Source organism: Gobius niger (genome assembly GCF_951799975.1).
Source record: "Gobius niger genome assembly, chromosome: 3".
Lineage (NCBI taxonomy): Eukaryota > Metazoa > Chordata > Actinopteri > Gobiiformes > Gobiidae > Gobius > Gobius niger.
The window spans coordinates 30,189,411-30,212,438 of NC_136854.1; the positions used below are offsets into that span (position 1 = coordinate 30,189,411).

General features: G+C 40.2%; 1 protein-coding gene across 7 annotated transcripts in view; it reads left to right on the top strand.

The window, feature by feature from the left end:
• The window catches only part of tenm3 (teneurin transmembrane protein 3), a 627,437-nt gene that overhangs the window by 177,188 nt on the left and 427,221 nt on the right, over window positions 1-23,028 (top strand). For 6 of the 7 annotated variants that reach the window (XM_079553229.1, XM_079553228.1, XM_079553231.1 and 3 more), the window contains one exon: window positions 2,458-2,531. The gene's annotated coding sequence lies outside the window, so the exon portion shown is untranslated. Of the gene's footprint in view, window positions 1-2,457; window positions 2,536-23,028 lie in introns of all 7 variants that reach the window. The other variant, XM_079553230.1, reaches the window with a different exon arrangement.

The window sequence follows — 23,028 nt, forward strand, 5'->3', positions numbered from 1 at the left end:
AAACAAACCACGTTGCCCTACTAGCAGAGTATGTTTTTGCTCAGTGTCTTGTTTTTTGGGGGAAATGGACACTTTTGACCCAGGAGAGCGCCAGGAAAGCTTTTTGAGTTTTCTATGGCTCCTTTGGTGGTTCATTCACTGTCTTTTATATCTATGCATCACTTTCAATATATTAGCTACTTCTCACGCATTTATTTCAACTGTAGCCCCACGTGACCCTTTTTGGGATGATACAAAACTGAATTGAATAGCATGGCGCTAATAGATTCTCTCATCTTTTCTGGCGCCCCGCTGCTAAAAGCTTTACGGCATTTGCAAATTCAAGGAAAAAAAGGGAAAAAAAGAAAAGAAAAAGTGGTTACGCGGTAAAGATCTGTTTATTCATCGTCCTGGAGTAGATGTGGCTGTTGACTTGAATTAGTGAGTAGACACTGTATGAATCTGCGCTCACTTCGAAAGCTCTTGCGGTGATTAGCGACGGAGGGAGAGGAGAGGAAGGGGGGAGCGCGAGTGGGGAATCTCTTCAAACACTTTTCTCCAATCTGATTAGCTCAATGTCACTTTGGAGAGCTCTGGACTGTTCTCTCTCTGCCGTGTGCCAGACATTAGCGAAAACATCAGCTGCTTCCAGTAAATGAGCATTAGAATATTTTCAGATATTTACAGTTTTTGAAGCATTGATGACACAAAACATCGTCCTTGAGTTAAAGTTCCAAATCTGTAGTTTATGTACTTATGGAAACAAAAGTTGGATTCACACATTCAGTTTTAACCTTGAACACATTCTGTTTACATAGAGAAGTTGCAGTGGATGTTGCTTTGGTTTTGTCGAGGCTCGTGTGAACCTTTCTCTCTGGATCTGGATGGCTTCTTCCAAGTGCTCTTGTTAACATTAGCAGTGACATCAATCTGGCATTGCTCCACTTGAAATCGTTTTTGGGAGTGGACAGACTTTTCACCGGGTTGTTAATTTGTACCTGTAAAAGTGCAATGTTACGTTCTTCGCAGGATTCTTGTATGTTTGTGAATGTGAACCAATGGGCAAGGAACATGCTTCTCTAAATAGGAGGAGCGGACATTGCTGTAATACCACCCTCTGGTGGCCAGAGACAACTCCAAGAGACACTTGGGAGCATTGATTCTAATGGGACTTCAAAAGTCCCAAGAATGGCTTAAAAGCCTGGCTCCAAAGAGTTTTTCTTTTTTTTAAATCATTATGACCCATGTGACAACGCTGGAGGAGGTGAAATATTTTAAACCATGCAGGTTTTTGTTTAAAAGCCCGAAAATTAGAAGCATTTTCAGTGCATTGACTAGCTCCAGAGCCTGTCAATCAAGCTCTGGGGAGGCACTGCCCATCTCATGCGCACAGGTCTTCCCGCCTTTTTACCCTTGTAAGGAACAGGCTTCGTAGAAGGAGACAGAGTGGCCATTAAGTTTCAGACACGACTCGAGAATCTTTAGGGCTGAATGCGACCCTCTCATCTTTACTCTATTATATCTATGATGTGAACACACCAATACAGCGAGAATTCAGCTTGCAGTCAAGGTTGCTGGTTTCCCTGATCCAAAGCATTCACAATAGTCTAATCATCCTCCTAGTATCAGCACCGGCTCTAGAACAAACTGACTGAAGGTGCATTAGAGTTTCAAACGGGTGCAACTAGAGATTCTCTATTGTGATGCCACTAAAAATGAGGTTGCAATGCATCCTTTTGCACCCCTGTAGATCCAGGCCTGGCTAGTATACTCAAACCTCTAATATCTGGAGATATTGCTCCTGACAGGTTGCCTCTGAGGGCGTAGCTACAGAGGGGACCCGGTGGCACACTTAACTTCATATTCTGCTGGCAATCTCAACATTGTATTTTGTTTTCTTTTTTCCATAAAATGATACATATGTCTGGATTGAACTAAATCTGAACAAACTTCTGGCTCACACTTTACATGGACACTACAGAACATGAAGACCGTATCAGTAAGAGATTAGCTGATGTGAAATACAGATAAAGTACAAACACATAGCCACAAACAACTGACTCATTGGTAGGCAGTCACCCTCTCTGTGCAGAGGAGTGCAAAACTAGGATAATAAGGAACTGTCAAAGGAGGTCGGGACTTCACTTCACTCTCTGTCACAAGTCACCAGCTCGTTATACTTCTTTGTAACTATTGGAACAACGGCGAGACGACTTCTATTTCCAGTATGCTTTGGCTATATCCAAATATCTGTCCTCGCGTGATACAAAAGAAGCCGGGTCATAACATGCTGTTCACTCACGCCTTAACTGCCCTGTGTGGAAAATTAATGCGCGCATGGCAGCCATTTTGTGCCAACATTCACACGGGCAAAGTGGGTAAAGTGTCTTGGCGAAGGACACCAAACACATGTGAATTGAGTACTTACGAAAATGCGCTTTCAGATTTGCAATGTAACGTATTTTCTTTCTTTTCTAGTCGTGAGATCCCTGAAGAAGATGACCAGGCTTTGCTTCAGAACAGACTGAATTTCCGAGAGAACCATTCAACAAGTCAGTAGGTCACGCTCTCACCTGCACTTGCTCTTTTCAATATTCTCTCGTCATATTTTTTTCCCCTTCCTTGTTTAAATAGTTTTTTTTTTCTGGCGTTCCCTCCAAAAATCTGCTGCTTAAGAGTGAGCAGATTAGCACCAATTTGCCCTGATTGGGCTATGGTTCTCACAGTCAGAGAGAGAGTGAGAGGGAGAGAGTGAGCGAGCGTGGAAAATAGGCTGTGCAATTTGAACACGTGCGGCGAACAAGTGATTGCAATCGATTGAAACGAGCTCAGGAAAAAAAAAAAAACTCGATAAAATGAACAAGTAAAAGAAGTGAATTGCCAATTTCTGTTCCAGTCAAGTGTTTTGGAAGACGGCTCTTGAGAAAAAGCTGTTTCCGACGAAGGGCTCTAACCACATTCTGTGCGTGTGCAAGGACCGCAGCACGAAACAATGGACTGTAACCACTGCACGAGGCCTGTTAGATGGACCTTCTGTTCATTAAAATTCAAATAGAAATGAACCTAAGCATATATTAGTCATTTTCAGAGAGGTATACCTTTACATGTCACTTTTCTATGGGTCTCAAGTGATGAAAAATGAGGACCCCAAGAATCAACCCTCATGGCACAAGATAAAATATGCCACAGTTAAAACCTGCCGTTTACATAATGTGAGAGATCAGCTTAGCTACTCTACCAGGCAAGCCAAATTACTTTAAAACTGTAATATATCCTGTTTTAGTAGATGCAGCTATAAAAAGAAATGTATGTTTGTATTACATAGCTGTTACACTACTTTGAGTTACTTTTGAGTTACTTTTGAGTTACTTTTGGAAAAATATAAACCGAAAATAGTAATAATGACACTGAGCATTCTCTTTGTTAGCTACACCGAACTGCAGATCTTATACACCAGTGTCCGTTATTACAGTCATGATTTCCAGTTTTTTTAAAGCCTAAATCAACAATAATGGTTTGGGGGAAATGCAGTATTTTGCATTGTATTGAGCACAGATTCCAACTAAGTGTGTGTATTTGTGCTTTCGGTAAAGTTTTGGATTTGAAAAAAAGGGAAATTTTTCAGGGCCCACAGCAAACCATCCCACCGCCCTAACCAATATACTGTAGTTCAGTTTGGGGGAGCAGAGGAATGCTTTTTCTTTTTTAATTTTTAATAGGAAAGAGGGACGCAGTAGTTTCCCAGCAATAACGAGATTTGACAGCTACGTAAGTTACATTTATACACATTTTTAAGTGTTTTCAGAGTTCAATTAATGTTTATTATACCATGGTCTGGGTGAATACTGGATTCTAATTGGCTGGTGGGTGCTAACAAGCGTGCATTATTTTCGTATAACCGCACACGTAGTCCGGTAGTTAAATCACTGGGATATCACTCTGCTGTGGTGGGCATCGCCATAGCAACGCATGACACAGCTGAATCAGATAAACGCGTAATTAGTGACTGACAGGAACGTATGAGATGGATTTTGTGATTAATTTCAACGTTTTTGGCCAAAACAAAACGTTTGATAAATGGGAAGTAGAGGAGAGTGAGCAGCTAGGTTAGCTACTGTTAATAAAGTACGAGCTCTCCATTTCTATTGAAAACGGTTAAGGCACTATTCATAATTTTCAGGCGTACATAAAATGATCCCAGCATTTAAGCATATTTGGCTGGATTAGTAAAGTCAAACATAAAAGTTTCAGTTAGTGGGGGCCAGGTGTAAGCGACTCCACCGCAGCTGTTTCCATAAACAGTTGAGCTCGTTGAGCTAGCTAGCTAGCTTCAGGTTAAACAGCGTAAGGTTTAGAGGTTAAGAGATTTATGTAGTGTTTTTGTACATTTTCTGTTCCTGGGCTCTGTCCCACCAGTCAAGCTCCTAATCTGTGGTGACACCCAACAAAAAACGAGAGAAAAGAAGCAGTTAAGCCATCAGGCATGAACACTTCAACAGTTGAGTTGACCAGTTTGCCATTCTACTAAATTAAAAAGGGGAAATGTGCTATTGTTTGGCAGGTGCAGCTCCTACAAACAGTCTTAACAAAACAGCTGTGTTACATATATTTAAACCTGCTCTCGCATCCACATCCGCAGACAGAGCCAGCGTTCCAGATGAGCCAACATCTGCTGTAATTAGTCTCTTTATTGGAGCTGGTTTAGTGCAGTGTTTACAGTGAGTCCACCATTCCGACGAAATGAATAATCACAATTAAACTAGATACAATAAAAAGCACAAAACGAGGCGAAGGTTTCAAGAGAAAACGCTGCGCTTTTGTGGTCAAGTTTTGCTTCTTTTGTTCAGATTAAAATGGATTTGAGAAAAAAGGCCCAAAAATAAATGGAGAGTTCATCCTGCAAGCCATAATGTTCCTGTTGCATGACAACGCCAAATAATACATTTTGAAATCCGTCAATTTCCTTCCTAACCACTCCTGTGCGACTGAGAGCTTACATGTTGGAGTAAAACAAGTAATTATTGAACAGCACAGTGAACCACTTGCGACCGCTCTTTACCGACTGTAAGAGGGTCCCGGGTTTGATTCCCAGACACGCTGAGGCCTGGGTAAAACCCGCCAACGCCGTAATTTAGACATCCACAGACATGTTCTGAAAAAAATGTCAATTTTGGCCACAGATCTGACAAAAGCCAATAGATTTCTGCAGGGAATATCCTGAGCACTGGAGCCTGCTGGTTGCGTCTGATATCAGCAGCAGACAAAGACAGAGCCAGAACAAAAAACATAAGAAAGAATTTATTATTCATCATTTGGAGTCATCAAAGCCCCAAATGAACCCAACAGTGTTTTTGTTCTCACAGATAATGGACAAAATCTGTTAAAGTACATTTACAACCAAGGAATATCTCTCAGTCTTGATGTGTATTTGAATTGAGCTACTTCCCATAGCATTTCAATTCATTAAGACAATTCAAATGACACACCTTTTGTTTTCTTGTAATTCCAAATCCTAATGGACGTGATTTTCTGTGGCAAACCCGGACTAGAGCTGAGACGTCTTCCTTCATTCACAATGTGTAAATGCATCAGTATATGCGGATCAAAAAAAAGGAGAAATACATGCTCCCGGTCTATTAACAAACATACTCGATACACGCTTAAACAAACGTGTAAGCGACAAAACTTTTGTGAAAGAGCAGGGCTGATTCAAAATAGCAGCGCCACTTGGGGTTTTTGAACTTGCCACAAGGTCCGATTGTTTGCGGCATTTCAAAACAGTGTTCTGAAATAGATTGTCTTCACCAAAACATATTAAGAATAGTTCTCTTTTGTCAGTGAAAAAAAGTGTATTGCTGTGCACCCTTTTTTTGTTGCTGGTGCATTTTGCCATCGGTCACGTGTTTGGCTCCTTGGCCTTATTTTACCACAAAATTACCGCTCAAAATACAAAACTATTGGTAGTAATTCTTCAGCGCATAATCTTTCACCAATCTAACTCAATAATCACATAATCTTTTGCGTTTGCTGCTAGAGAAGAAGAAGAAGATCTTTATTTATATAGCGCCTTTCACAGACATGGTCACAAAGCGCTTTACAGAGAGTGCCTCTATAAATTGTTGATGAAATAACAAGAATACTCATTCCAGCCACTAGGGGGCAGCTTACATTTTTTAAAAAGGAAAGAATTTCACACTTATCCAGTAGAGGGCACTGACATAATAAGAGATCGGGATATAAACAGCATATTATGGCCATGTGGTAAGTCTACCCCAGGGCGCCTGTGGCTACAATAGTCACTTACTGCCATTGAATGTGGAGTGAATGAATATTGACTTTATGTAGCACTTTGAGAAACATGTGACACAGGCTGATAAAGTGCAATACGTGTAAGTCGTTGCTATTTATTTGGCCACAGTCCTGCACGATATATGTGGCCCGCGGCCCGCCATGGGGGCTGAATTTCAGCCCACGACCCCAAAGAGTTGGACACCCCTGCGCCGCATCTCCTGCTTTTGGTACACTGAGCGGAACGTGCCTTCAGCCTAAGACCCGGGGGCACACGTAGACAACATACTGTGTATCGGCAAGTCAAGGAAACGCAACAGGCGAAAGAGTGAGGCGGACCAGGGGGAAGCAGTGCGGACAGAAGACAGACATTTGACACGGCAAGTTCAGAACAGAGGAAGGTGGACGTGGAAAACAGCACGTTTAAACGAGAAGAGACTGTTGCGTACTTGTTTGTCTTACATTTGTCTACGTTGCAGCAAGAACTTTATTGTAAATTTGGTGGGGAGACACTGATGCTTACAGTGTTATTGTAGGCACTCTTTAAAAGAAACTGACTAACTCTTTTTCGAAAATGTCACTTCACTGGTTGTTTATTTGGACCCTGCTGATTTTCAATGTACGACCCCTAGTTTACACGTCCGTTGTGGTTTGGTATATAGACGGAAGAAAGCAGTATCTACTCAGTGCACCCCATCCGCCTCTCATGTTATCATAATGTGGGAATAATGAACACCGCGGCACAATCCACAGATAGATTACTTCTTTTCTCTCGTATTCCTCTTGATTGTACCAGCTGTTTGCGCTGTGACACCGGGCGAGGTTACCCAGAGTTTAAACGTATATTACACTCGCAAAAAAAAAAAACCCAAAAAACCTGGCACAGTCTCCAAATCGAATTGTGAGTCCGTTAGGCGCCTGTAAAAAGAGTTGTTTCGCACATTAGCTAGGTATTCCACCTGGGATTCGCCAACATATGCAAATGGTTCATCTTCGCCTGCAAGCAATACTCTTCATGATAATAATAGAACTCTGTGTGCACACTTCTACACACACACACACACGCACTGGTGGTTATAGCGCAGAAAGTAATGGGAATTTCAAACAGATGAATAGATACATTCTTCAGACCCTGCAGACTACCTTCTTCTGTGACTTTACACTCCTATTTTTAAATACCTGTCTTTTCACAAACTACTTTATCACGTTACAGCTGAGTTAGTCCCAGACATCACAAAATGAAGGAAGCTGGGAGCAGATTATTCTTTTACTAGCTGAGACCCGGCCTTTGGCCGGGCCTCGCTAGTCTCCACATTTGATATTCTGAGATTATGAGTGATGACAAAGAAATGTCCAACCCGTCACACAGTTCAGCTGTAGACCAGTGGTTCCCAACCCATTCCAAAAACTATGGCCACTACAAATGTGTAAAATAATGAATGCAAAAAATAATTTCAAACCAACTGCAATTGGAGTGTTTGATGCACCCGTACTCCTTTCTTATAAACTACAACGACAATATTTTGGCTAAACTCAGGGAATAGAATTCAAGAGACAGTGGGATAATTATGGATAAATATTAGGGGTTCAGCTCTAACGGTTTGGTTCACGGTGCAGGACCAGTGTTGTGGTGCATCACGGTAGTGTACAATAAAAAAAAAAAAAGTAGGTTTAGAACTGAAATAGCCTAATGATCGTTGTTAGACAGTATCTATAACCTGACAATAAAATTGGCAATGCTTTCCAAGCTGCTTTAGAATAAAATGTACCTCTGGGCTCACAATACGTGAAAGCAAAATCGAAAACAAATGGTACAGCAGCAAAGTTAAAAAAAAAAAGAAAGAAAAAAACAACGCAGTGCAGGCCATGCGCTCGTTAAGTGGTAGTCAGTACTGTCGCCACACACACGCACGCGCCCTGTTTGGATGCGCGCACACGCACGGCAGCACCAACCACGCACACACTCAGTACTGTCGCCAGGCTTCCTGGTGTTCCCAAACGGTCTCCCATCCCAGTCCTAACCAGGCCCTTCCCTGCTTAGCATCCGAGGAACGGTCTCCCATCCCAGTTCAAACCAGGCACTTTCCTGCTTAGCTTCAAAGTCGGTATGGGAAATAAACATGGCGGCGCCCAGGCGGCGGCCATTGAGATAGCGTTTTCTATAATAGATGCGAGGCAAGGATTTGTTTCACTTTGCTTTTCGCATTTAAGAGAAAGGCACTTTATTTGAACATCTAGTTTTAAAACAGAGACAGTGCTTGATCTTGTGATTTTCACATTTCAATACATGTGGTCGTTGCACCCCACCTTTATTGGCACACATGTCGTACCTTCATCAGAAGCTCCGGCTCTCAGAGACCATGTATTATGTCTGATTCATTGTCTCTGCAGAAGTGGTCTTCATCTTCTCTGTGTATGTTTTCTGTTTGCTTCACACCGCTAAAGCAGCAGTGGAAGGAGGGAGATGCATTTAAATAGAGTTGTAGTAATAAATAAGATTCATTTTTGTCGATGTTAATTTCTTATTGTTTAAATGTCTATTCTAAGTTGTAGTGAGAAATACCAAGACTAAAGTGTGAAGTAGTTTGAGAAGATATATAATAGGATAATAAAAACAAAAACTAGTTGTGGACAAATGTGAGTCTCACATCTACCCATCTATTAAACTCCTTCACAAATAGACTGCCCCCCTGTGTTTAATCCATGCCCTGTACCTTTGTCAGTCCGTGGAATCTCCCTCTTCTCTCTCAGTGATGACCCACTCTCCAACACTGTAATTTCGGGCCATTCTGCTCATTGTGAGCGCCGCGCTCTGGTTACTGCGCCCAGATTGTACGGCTCTGCTCAGCATCTGTTTCTCCAGGTCTGATATTGTAATCTCCCAACAATAATCCTATTTATTTGGTCAGAGGCAGGTTTGATAATAGAGAAGGCCGTGCCCAGTGGTGATTATGAGTTCAAATGTCCGTTTGGCGTTTATTAGGCCGGATTAGTTCCCAGAAACTGGATTGTGATCTGAAGATGAGTTTGGATACCTTTACTTTCAACACAAAATAACAATTTAAAAGAAACAAAACACAATGTCACAATATTTGCTTATTTATTGTAAAGGGTCACATTTAAATGAATGCCCAGCCAGAGACTGGGACCAGACCAAATTACGATAGAAAAAACATTTCCAATCAATCAATCAAAACTTTATTTATAAAGTGCTTTACATTTAATTTTGCAACATACACATATTGTTGTTTTCAAATCAAATAAATTTCCATTCCTCATATTGTGGGGCTATAGAATTACCACTGAAAGTATGACTCAAATATCAGTACACGGGAAATATGTTATATGCTGTACATTTGTGCTTAATCTACCAAAAGAGAGAGAAAAAAAGTGCTGCACAATAAAAGAAATGCTCACACATTTAACAATAAGAGAGAATATCAACAACAATAAAATGAGAGCAATTACAATAAACAGAACATTTACAGTAAAGGCTAATATATTCTTTGAAATGGCTTTCGTCGAGTTTCCAGTCATTCAAATTTAAGTGTAAGCGATTTGCCGATCGCTTCCTCATTTTTTTCACGCCGTCCCTGTTCCTCCGTTTGCCCGTGCTACCACTCATAATGATTACACATGCCCACTGGACTCCCATGTTATCCCATGGAGAGAGAAACATGCCACAAATTCATCTTTTGATTCCCGAACACACACACTAACACACGCGCTGCACAATCGCTCCTTTGTGCGATGGCGAAACCTGCTACCTGGACAGGAAGCGGCGGGATTGGCGACAACAAGAGCGGGGGAAGAAAAAAAAAAGAAATCTTTAATCTAAGATGGAGTATCGCCCGACTGGCACCGCGTGAGTACTGTTAATTAAAACACAGGCCTATTCATCTGCATATGAAGTGTCCGGGGGTTTTGATATTAAAAGAATAGGGCGGGAAGAAGAGGCCGAAGTGATAGAGGGGAGTACAGAAACGTGGCGCTTAAAGAGGCTTGGGAATGGTTTGGATGAATGGGCTTATTGTTGAAAAACGTAGTGGACCTTTTTGCGCCCTCCACACCCCCACTCCAGCTCTCCTCCTCTCTATCTCTCCGAACGCTCCGCGATGTCGGCTCTGGTCACCTCAAGTTTCAAGCTAATGCCGCTAAACAGATGCTGGTGGGAAGGACGCGCCGCGAGAGTTCACTTTTGTATAGAAAACTCTAGAACTATAGAAAAGGATCGGCTCGGTGCACCATATGTCTGCGAAATGAAGATGTATAGAATTCACCAAAATGTGCTGACCCGAAGTGACTAGCAAAACTTATGATAAAAGTTGTCTCTTAGATCAGTAAACATTGTGGAAAAGTATAAAAAAACGTGTTCATTCATTGATGTGTAATGCATTTGGCATTCTTGGAGATCATCCCAAACAATTGAACTTTAACGGGCCAATACAGAGTTTATACAAGTCAGCAAGTCAAATGTAATGCTTTTTAATGCCCACATTTGAATGCTACAAACACAGACAAAATTGGTGCATATTTAATTGTCTTAAGATTTGCAAATATTTCATCAAACAGAGGAATATGCTCAACATTTACAATTAATCCAATGTAATGCTTTTTAATGTCATTCATGGCCTTGATTCAATTAATGACTTTTAATGGTTTCTAATGCCACGTGGAAACCCTGCCGTAGTACAGTATCAGATTTGTTTTTTCTCGTAGTGGAATGACATTTGTTTTTTCCATATATTGTAAAAGCAGACATTTAGTTCTTTTATTACATTCATCATGTCTTCTTGATAACACATTTAGTCCAGGCCTCTGATGAAGACGGAAGTAGTTCCTTGTCCGTCGAAATGTGTAAGGTATTTGAACAAGCTTTGTTTGTTTTACCTAGTGTCTTTCTAAAATAACCTAAAAAACAGATATATAGTTACAAAGCTTTCTTTATAATGACATGTGTTTACATTACAGTGATAGTATTGTTACTGAAAGTGGTGGAGCGCACTTGAAGATTACAACTCAACCTGTGCTTGTAAATTTGTCTTTACGTAGCAGTGTTTTTTCTTTTCAAGATTTGTTTCAGTGCCATAGAAACCATAAAGCCATTTTTTTTTCAATGAACTCATGGATGGTGTTGTGTCTCAGGGCTCTTTGAATCACTGACATCAATCTTAGGCGCCTGGGAGGATTAGTTGTCCGTTAAGCCCAGTTAAGGGAAAAACGACTGAAAAAGCTTTGATATTTCATGAAACATTTAGAGCACACACGGGTTTGTGCAGATACATCCACAATGAGGACAGTTTCTGCCAGACAAATACATCAGATTAAGAGAACAGCTGCTACAAAACAGCAAACAAGTATTTGAAGCTGCTGGTGCCTCCGGAGTCTCCTGAACATCAAGGTGTAGGACCCTCCAGAGGCTGCAGTTGTGCATAAACCTTCTATCCGGACCCCCCTAAACTGTTAATTGAATATTAACTGTATATATCTGTATATTTCATACACAGGGATATTAGTTCGGGCAGGGCGCTCGCTCACTCAAACAGATCAGTGCAATCAGAGTCATTTATTGCAGTTACGTGTTGTTCGCGAGCAGCGTCACTCTTGGGATGCAGAAGTCCCCTCGATTACGGGCGGTGCAAGAGAGAACCGAGAGCTTTTTTCTACTTGTCGGTAAATGACCAAAAACACATCGACAGTAGGTCATGTTTGAATATTAACATAGAACGGCTAGTAACGCTGCTGATTGCCCTTCGTTGATTGGTTCACTTTGCTTCCTGTTTGCTTGCACATGTGCCGCTCTGGAAGAGTAGTTTTTGCAGACACTTATCAAAGACTCCTTAGCTTATCGAACCATCTCCAGATCTTGAGCCATAAGATTTGGTCAATTATATGCAAGACAATTAGCCTAGTGAGCATGTTTTAGGACAGCATTTGGTCCCCAAGTTTTAGTTTTCCTCCGCTTTAAACTAATGGAAACAATAAATGGAAACTCCCAGAGAGAACCACCAAAGTTCAAAGAATTGGCCAAGATTCTATGGCAAAAACACTTCTATATAGAAAAAACAAACAAAACCGTGCTTGTTATTTTCTATTTTTGTAGCAGTGTTTCTTAATCACCAGTTCTGCTTTAGTGAATTAAAATGTCACTCCTTGATCAAATTGAGCTACGTTTTGTTTCTGTGGTGACATTAGTAACCCACATCAAAAGTCAAAAAAAATTTTCAAAACATATAAAGAATGGAAACATCTATTTTCCTCAGATATTGATTGTTACAATATTGGACAGAACAGACAATCCTTGTAAGAAGTCAGGTTTGCATAGGGGTTGTGCTGCTGTAACTGGCAGCTATAGGCCTGTGCTCATCTTTATGTATGTGAGGCTGAGTGTAGGCATTGTCACAGGAACATACAGGCCGCAGGCAGAAGCCAAGACCTTGGCACATCTCGTATGCACCGAGAGGACATGGAGAGGCAACCAGACGCGCGGGTTAGCAACAGTTCACAAGGTGCTGCCGTGTTGAATTTACATGGAATATGCATTATCTTGCAAAGGGCAAACTTACATTTAACTGGAAAATCTATATGATATCTGATAGGTTTTTAATGAGTAAATGAGGAGTAGTTTGAGTAGTTGAGAAGTCCTATTAAATGTTGGCACTTTGATTGGTTCAGAATCATCACTACATGCTTCCACTGTGTCCTCGGGAAAGACACACCACTTCACTGTATCATACTGAATCTCACAAGGGAATTAATACACATTGCAATAAAAATGGAAAGCAACTTACTAACTTATACTAACACATCACCCATAGACTATTCTCAGTCATGTGACTTTTGGTTGGCAATCAGATGGTTGGAACTGTGCCAATTTAAACATCGATTAAAATGGAACCTCAATAGAATAGACAAATGAAATAATAGCAACTTTGTGGTGGTGGGCGGAGTTCCAAACAGCTGACGGCCAACCAAAATGACAGAGATGAGAACGATTTAATAAGACGGAATACGTCAGGGATTGTGAAATATGATGTTTTGATAATGTGGCGATATACAGTGTTGCGCAGCCATATATATACATATATATATTTTTATATGGTATGTTTTTATAATGTTAGTGACAAGGGCCACACTTTTTTGCCCTCATCTTAATCAAACCCAACAGAAGTATATCAGCCATGTCCCGTAGCTACGTTTGATCTTGGTGTGAGGAGAAAGCATCGCAGGCTACAGTTTGAGCAGACACCAGTTAACTTATCAGTGACCTGCACGACCTGGCCACAAGCGATCGATAAACAGTGAACCAGTGAGGTGCTCATCTGTACGGACTGTCCTTGAACTCGCCCCCACCAGCTGCTTTTACTGGAGACTGTTGAAGTCTCCTTTCAAGACATTTTTTGTGATTTTTTTTACTATAATACATATACAGAAATTAATTTACAGATTTCGTCTAATATATGAAAAGTTGATTGAATGGATGAACTGGCACTGTAATCCAAATTGATGTCCTATCTGAGAGTCAGCCGAGGACATAGCAGCGGCTAAAGACGGAAGAAATATACAGGCGCATGTGTAGACGTTGCAAAACTTTAGGGACAGTTTTTTTCAAATGTGGTTTTCTTTATACAATATCTCCACTTTCGTAGCTTCTGACTCCAAACTTTACAGTCTTGTAGTAAACAATACTTGAAAGTTTTCTTGTGAAGGTTTATTTTTTTAAATGTATAATTCCCGCCTGATTTATTACGCTTTGAACAGCAAAAAGACAGATTTACCCCCCCCCCCCACTTATACTGCATATAGCCTATTCAGAACCTAAACAAGATATCCAAATTGCATGAAGTGCCTTATTTTTTGTATGAAAACATAAAAGGACAGAGAACTTGCAATACATGTTTTTCTTATATTTATCTTTATATTTATGTCTCTTTGATATCTCTAAGTCTGATTTTTTGCCCTATTCACTTGCAGTGTCTTGCTTTAATAAAATACAGTTTTATCCGTCATTTAAGATTAGGGAATGCACTCTTTTTTCCCATATTGTAATTTATCCCCATCGAAAACATACAAGTAGCATTTCGATTCAGTCATTCAGTTTTGAGTATTCCAGTTCATGTTGGTAAAATCTGAAGTGCAGAAGCGATCTTTATATCCTGGATTACATTGCCGACATGAAGCCGCCACATTTCTCAAGATCGTAATCCAACATCCGCTCATATGTCACCATCTTATCCGTACATAGTCAAAAATAATGTTTTTAAGCCACAATTATACAAACACGGGAATCTTTTTCTTGTAATTATTACTTATTACTAACAAAATCTGTAAAAAAAATCTTGATCTTAAAAAATCAGGCTTGTAAATATAGATAAATATAGAGTATATTCACCACGCCACTACATGTTTTATCTGCATATCAAAACAAAACCTTCATCTCTCTCTCTCCTCTCTCCTCATCCCTTATTCTTGATTAATCTGAGAGAGACGAGGCGGATTAAGGAGGAGAGGAAAGAAGAAGGGCAGGTTAAAAAGAGGGAGAGATTATAGCCGCTGGATTTGCACTTGTGCACTCACCAGAACCAAGGTTAGATAACATTGTCGAGTGGAGAAAGAAGAGAAAAGATTCGATGAAGGAGGGAGGAGGCGAGGGAGGGAATATCACGAGGCAGGTGGATTATGTCACTGTTCGTGTGATTACATGTCTCCAGCGTGCGATATGCGGCGCAATCACCGCCAGGCAACTCTAGATTGTCCCGTGGGCTCGGCTTTGAACTGCTAACACAGAAACAAGACCCCACATGAACCCAAATTGTATTTGTATTTGTACACAAAGACTAGACAGGTACGCATCAAGGAAGTATAAAAGGCAATTGCGACCAATAAAGAGTGCATAAATAATAGATTTTCATTTGCATAACTCAAAGCTGACAGTGGAGATGTGTCAGGCCCAGATTATGTGTGTAGCTGACCATGTGAAAGGAGAAAGTGTTGAAACCATTCCTACAACCTCTAATTAATTATCAAAGCTAAGAACCTGTGAGGTGAGCGGAAACTCCATGGCTACGTGGGCCAATTTAAATAATAAAACTCGCGGGCCAAAATGAGTTCCCGGTACACCCCTGGTCGCACCTGTTCCCGCCTCTTCTCACTCAAATATCTGACTTTAGAGACTCATTTATTTGGTGATTGAATGACAGATAAACACTATGGCCTGGTAGTAAACCAGGATTTAATCATGCAAAATAGAAACGAACTAGGACATAGACAGTTTTTCTTAGTTGCATAAATCATATAGGTTTAATTTCAAACTAGAAACACAATCCTCAGAAAAACGGATACTGCCCCTTTATGTTACTCAAAAGTTAATTGATCCATGCTGCGCACTGTTTGAGTCTTTGTAGCCCTTCCCTTTCAATCCAAGGAAAATCCCGATTTATTCTGTCTCTTGGTCCCCAAAAAGAGCCCTGTAAAGGCGCACAAACTGTTAGCGTGAGGTCGTAGCTGCAGTGTGCGCCCATGTAGCCACACTACGGAAAACATGAAAACAGAAACATGATGGATTGTTCTCACCGGTCCTGCTGAGCAGTGTCCAGACGCTCAAAGTCCTTTTAAAGTTAGGTAAGCGCTCCAAACCCGGGCTTTAGTCTGTGCGGTGAGGCCTAATCCCTTCAATAGTCCGTCTGGTAAGCACCATTCACTGTGGCGTGTGACTGGGAGCGAGGGTGCGCACGTGTGGTGATATACAATTAGTACGCCTGCCACAGCTGACGGGGCAGTCAGCTGGGCAGGTGAATAACAACTGAAACCTGCAATTAGATCAGCAGTTTCCCCCTGGTGGGGTTCGTGTCAGGTGCTTTCTTTGATGGGCGAACTTTAGGAGTCACGAAGCCAAAGCACGAGTGATCTGTTTTATAGATGATACAACCATTTAAAAAAAAAAAATGTTTTAAGCAGAAAAATAATTGCAACAGTTCATTGATATCAGGCATTTTAGCCTGCAAAAATCACTAAAAATACCTGCGAAACACTGGAGGGACTGTTGCAGTGGTATGCAAAAGTTTGGGCACCCCTGTAAATCTTTTCAGAGAAGATGCAAAGAGGAGAAACACTTACAATTGGCCTCCTTAAAAACCCTTTCTCAAGATTGGATTCACCAGTGTATGGAGGTCAAGGGTCACTAAGGCTACCAAACCAATTTTTAATAATTAGTGCTAAAGGTATTGAAATCAATAAAATTAAAAGGGTGAAAAGGATGCCTAATGTATGCACACGCCTAATTCTGTTTAAATAATTCTTGCACACTTTCCATAAATCATGTAAACTTTATTTCACTTCTGATATATCACTGTGTTTGTCTCCTATGATATATTTAAAGGGCCTATATCATGCAAAATCGACTTTTTGGAGCTTTTGGCCATGTTGTTGTGCTATTTCCTTATCAAAAACACCCCCAGAGTGGTTTGTGGCTTCATTCACGCAGCTCTCAGTAATCCTCCTGAATCCTGCTCTCTGAGCAGCTGCTCCGCCCTCTCCTGGTGAACGACTGACTTGCTCAGTTGTGTCGTCACAACGGAACGGAAGTGCTCGGCCTCTGCAATGTAATGTCTTAATTCTATGCTTGCGGCCTGATTTTAATTTGTAAACCAGCTTTTTCATTATTTCTGATGTAAGAAGGAAATAAAGGAAAAGAAAAAAAAATAATGGATGTGCCCGAGGTGCTTCCAGGTCAGCTGTGGCCAAAACAAACACATCCCCTGAGCGTCTGAACAGACGTCATGTTTGCGCTGCAGCTGTGAAGATGGAGCTCGTTATAACCTATTCTGGACACACCTGGTCTTTTTTCTTGCCTAACGATAATGTCACGGAGAAAAAGAAGTGCGTTTGGCTACGAGGACTTTTTTCAACCTTCCTAAAGCAGAGACCACTCGTCAGAAGTTTTTTTTTCTCTCCGGGATTCGGCGACTTTCACCAAAATAGTGTTTTTCTGTGACTGTCTCTGATGGATGTTTGGTGAACCTTCGCCTGAACCAAAGTAGATTAACTATAACCAACGCGAGTCCCATAATGTAAACAGCGATGGACCAGAGCGGTGAGTTTATCAAAACGCGCATTAGCTTGTGTGTTAGCTTGTGTGTTAGCCATTAATGAAGCTGTGTTGCAGATGTCAACTCCTTATAACTTCACTTATTGCTGTTTATTTATATTACGGTAAAGTTGTACACATAAGTATGTGTGGAGAGAGGGGGCGGAGTTAACTCAATCGAAGCGTTGTGTCTTCCGGGTTTGAAAAATACCTCCAGAAAATACTTAAATTTATCACAAAAATGAGTACATAGTGGTAGAGGTACAAGATATCATATAAATGCCTATACTTAACTTTGGAATGGCTAAAATAGCAGGATACAGATCCTTTAACTGAAATTTCATATCCAGACAACTATTTACAAAGGAAAATCCTGAAAATGTACAGGGGTGCCCAAACCTTTGCATTCCACTGTGTACGTCAGCAGAAACAGCAATACACTAAAGCAGCTGCAAGAAGGACAAAATATGAAAATCTCTCCAAATACAAATAAACCTTAATGTCAAGTCCGAACATAGAGATATAAAACTCTTCATTCATCTGCATTTCAGTCATCAAAAGGCCACATTATCCAAAGTCCCCGGAGATTTCCTGCAGGAGATAACGTGCACCTGTGCACACACACATTGTGCTGCCGGAGAAAAGATAGCGTACGCTCACGTCTACTTAATCACGCCATACAATAACAGGGGCTTAGCAAATAAAATAAGTCAACATGGTTTTCTCTGTATCTTTCAGACGGCAGACTTTACTTAACCTGAACATGTGCCGGCTTCTCTCTATATTTCAGCGAGCTGCTCCTTCCTGAGCAAACATCCGTCTACACCTGTGGATTCATGGGCAATGAGCTTTCAAGTCCGACTGTCTATCGCACTGTTTATCTTGTATGGAAAATGCCAGACAAAATATCAGTAGGATTTGCAAGATTGATGCGTTTGGTTCGCTGTTTTTGGATGCTTTCTGACACCAAGAGCTAACGTTTGCAGTTTGTGAGCAGTAAATCATTTTAAGGGGAGACACTACAGGTTCTCATATTTCTCAATCTACAGCAAAAGTTTCAAACTGATCTCTCTAAATCAAAAAAAGTTTCCCTATTCACCTGCAGCGTCTCGCCTTAAAATATTGTATGTAAATTCAAAAGCCATGAAATGATTAGTTTTGCAAGGATTATCGTCACCTTTAGTTTGTCAATTTTGTCACGTGTGAAGCAAACACAAAGAAAGCAATTATTTTTCAATATTCAATGTACATAGCACATAAGCTAATTTGTGGCCGTCTATGTCGAAGATTAGCAGGCAAATATATGGCGCAAACAGTAATCTTTTTTTTTTATCTCAGTCCTATTCTTTTTTTAATGACTTTTATCAAATATATTTAATGTACTTCATGTGGAACTCCTTCTTTCATATCTCCATAATGTCCGATATTATCCGGCTGCAAATTGAATCAAGTGAAGACATTACAGCCTCGCGAGTATAGAAGCTTCAGCCGCTCATGGACGGTGTTTGTCCACAGCAGCAGCGTCAGGAGGTGAGTGTGTCCCTGAGGCTGCAGATAAACGCCGCTCAGGTCAGTGCGTGAGAGCGTGCGCGGATCACCCCCCCAGCTCCGTGGAAGGGTGACCTCAGAGGAGACAGCGCACAACCTCGCACTGAAACGCTAGCAAACATTACACACATTTCTAGAAGCACTTTTAGATAAGACGACTTCATATTTTGGGTCAATGTGTCAATTTCATGGGTAAAAAAAATAATTGCCTTATTTTCACAATAAGCTGCATCACTGTTTCTACTTCAAGGACCATTTTCTCAAAATGATATATATTATAGTGGCAACAACATATCTACTTAAAGACACTATACCTTTTTCTTCATGGTAACATTCTTTTTGCACATCAATATATGTAGTAAAAGTATTAATTTGTGAAAAAATGAGCCTAATGCATGACGTTTGCGTTGTATTATGTTTTATATGTGACAAAAAGAGGGATGCCTTTTTCGTCACATGTTGACTCCTAAGTACGGTAAAAATACTAGTTTTGTCACATTTAAAAAGTAGTACCTTTTAGGGTAGCACATTTAGATATCATCTTGTACTTAACAATGGTATAAAGATTAATTTTTTCTTTGCAAAAGAAGGTGTTTGATTTCCATTTCCTTGCACGACTTTTAGTTGCATCAAATATATCAACAATATATAACCATACATTTAAATCTGGCTCATCCATGTTTCAAATTTCACCAACAAAATATGGGCAATTTTGGCAATTATTTTGCACATCAAAGATCAGATATTTTCTGTATACTGTATTTTAGCCCTCCAACATAACCTTTAAAAAGGTTATGTTGTGGGACCCAGACACAAAAATGTGCTTGTATCGTTTAGAAAGAAAGATTGATATTTTTCAAAACCTTTTTTTGAAGGTTGGACTCTCTTCATATCATACATACAAAATAAATAGTAAAACAAAAAAAACTTTCATTGCCAACTTCAGTCACTATGGCCCAAAAGAAATTGGACATTTCTGGTTGGTTTGTGAGAGATGACCTGAAGGATTTGTTTATAGGTACAATTTTAGTAAAAACAATAGCATTGAAGGCCCATCGACATAAAACATGCGCTCAAAGCTTAAGGAAGCCATAACAGAAATTGTTCCCTCATGAACCCTTGTAAGATGTTGGCGACATTGTGGTTCCAGACGGTGTGGGGGTTTTCTATGTGGAGATTGCATGTTCTCACCGTGTCTGGCTGGGTTTCCTGAGGGTGCCAAGGTTTAATATAAAACATTTATAATAGGTTAATATTCACAATGCAAAATTTTATTTAGCCTTTTATGGACCAGTTTTTAAAGGAACATACAATTGTTAGGAATTAAGGCTTCACTTTTTATTCAGTTTCTCATTCACACCCTATGGTAAAAGCGTCGGCCTTGCCATTGGAATTTTCTTTGACTTTTCACAATTAATTTTTGCATTTTTTCTTCTTCCGAGAATAAATGTGATTGCAGTTTATTTGTGTTTCTATTTTTAGAAACTCTGTTCATGTAATACTAATTAAACAATCGATAGTCTTGATCTAAGCAGCTGGACATTTTTTTTTTATATGGCCAACATTTCTGATGTATTTATCTTTTGATTGATTGATTGGTCTACATCACCTACATCTTCCCTGAACAATACCAAAAACTATTTTTTGTTTTGTTTTCAATTTTATTTTTGACTCACTACCAAATTTCCCGTCCATCTGTGCATCACTTCACTCGTCGCCACTCGTTAAAACCATCCAAATATTTCAAAGTTCTCCTCCGGCAGCCGCGGCAGGTTAATTGATCCAGTCACAGAACAGAAATCCAGCACCAGCGCTTTAATCCCCATTAACTTTCCTTCGTTGCTCAGTGAAGCACAGTGTTTTTAATTAACAATTTAATTATTGATGAAGCACCTGATCAAGCCTCGCTAATTCACTTATTAACAGAAAACAACAGCAAACTTGATAGTTGTGTGCACTTTGCTCCGCCTTATCTCCTGGTGGCTTCACTGCTCACCTTTGAAGCTGATAAAGTGGTAAAACTTCAACTACCGCACAGGTCTCCGCAGAAAACTTTGTCAATTGAATTGAATTGAACTTGGCCTCAAAGTAGCGTGGCTTGGCAAACTTCAAGAGCGAATATCTGATCGAACCAGATAAAGATGACAAGAAAAGCAATAATATTAATATCCGCCCAGAAATGAAATATAGAGTGTATGCCCATTTCAAATCTGAACAGGAATAGAACCTTTAACACTGCAAATTGAGTGAGGAGAAAAAAATTGCTGCTGTTGCTGTGATGGCTAGCTAACTACTATACAAAAGCTATGTTGTGACAAAACATGCAGAACATCTATTCATATTTTGAGGTGAGGATTGATACTGGAAGCAGTTTTGTGTCTGAATCTGACTACACGAGGGGATCCCTATAGTCCCTGAAGAAAGGATATTTTAGGATTAAAAACAGAGGAACACCATTTGGAGACCAGTTTTGTATTTTATAGGGACAAATTATGAATCTATTGTTCTACTAAATAGATATAGACACATGCAGAGAAGCAAAGTGGTTCAACAGCCCATTAAATACTTAAAAAAACAGACAATGCTAACCAGAAAGCTAACGTTAGCTCCATGCTACATATACTTACGTTAGCAACAAGTGCAGTTTTTTGCTTCTATTGAACAATTTGTTGTGATAAAACAGCTGATTTTAGCTTGACTTTATTGGCTAATAGTCTGCCAGAAAACTGCATAAATTAGTGAACAATTGTGATTCTCATGAGATGTTTTCTTTCCCCTTAGCTATAGGCCATGCCCCTTGTATGACGTATGCCGTCTGTATCTATACAGCACTACTGACCCCAACTAATCAAACCAACTACAGACAAATGTATATTCATCTGAGAGATCCTTAAGATTTCCCAGCGGTGGCAGTGCACCAGTTTGCTGATGCTGCAGCGTAAATCAGGAGGCACAGCTGAAATATGACATGGGAGCCCGGAGGACCAGAGATTGATCAATGATGGCCCAGTATGAGATATTGCTGCATATTTCCATTCAGGACCTCAAAAATGAACATGTGTCGTAAACGTAGACGTAAAATGGCTCCTGCATACAGCCCAAAATACCACAATTTTAATGAGAAGTCAAGAATGCTAACCACCCCGCCCTACCACTCTCTTATACGGCAGTGAAAAAAACACACAGCCGGGCCTATTCATATTCCTACATCCGGGCACATAGAGATCCCATCTGACACATTTGCTGCTTGTTGGTTGAACGTAGTACCAAATTTGTAAGAAAAAAAAAAAGAAAAACAGAAGTGCTCGATTCCGAGACGCAGGTGCATGTCAAATTAGTCGCACTCCCAAGGCAGTGCTGAATGACTCCCAACAGGTGAGGCCGCCGCTGAGCGCTAAAACAACACAGCCAGGTGCCCAAATGCTCTCAATCAACTTATCCACAATGAGAGGAGGCGGCTCGAGAGGAGAGGCTCAACTTCGGGGAGCTGTTGTTTTGGGATGAAGGCGACTCGCGTTCTAATCTAGCTTCCGCGAGAATCAAAAGCCAAAAATAAAGCAATGGTAAAAAAATGTTTTTTTTAAAACTCACCCAAAAATCATTGTGTTCAGGCTGATTGAACTGTTGCTTGTTGAGAAATGTTTAAAATGTAAATGTTTGTGACTATTCATTACTTTTGAAGGTCACTTCCTTTTTTTTGCGGCAAAGTCCAGACACATAGTTTGCTGCCTTTATGAATAGTGAATGAAGGAAAATGTGAATACTGAGCCAGATTCCTCCCCAAACTCCAAACACAAGTTTGACGGGAAAATTTCAATAGAAACTTTAGCACAATCGATCAGAAAAATAGTATTCAGATGAAGTTATGATGGTGCTAATCTAACTGAATATGACAGTATATTCAAAAGGTTTGGAAAGCAATGTTTGAAAAACAAATGTTTGCCATTACCATTATTGATCCTTGTTGAGTAGAAGTGAAAACAAATCAGCCACATTTCACCGAGTCCATTTGATTTAGTATCATGAAAAACAAAGTCGATGTTACATTGAAGACTCTGTACGTTTGTCATTCATAGATCCCCTTTTTGGTCATCCTTCAGACCCCTGGCTTTAGGAAATTTGTAGGA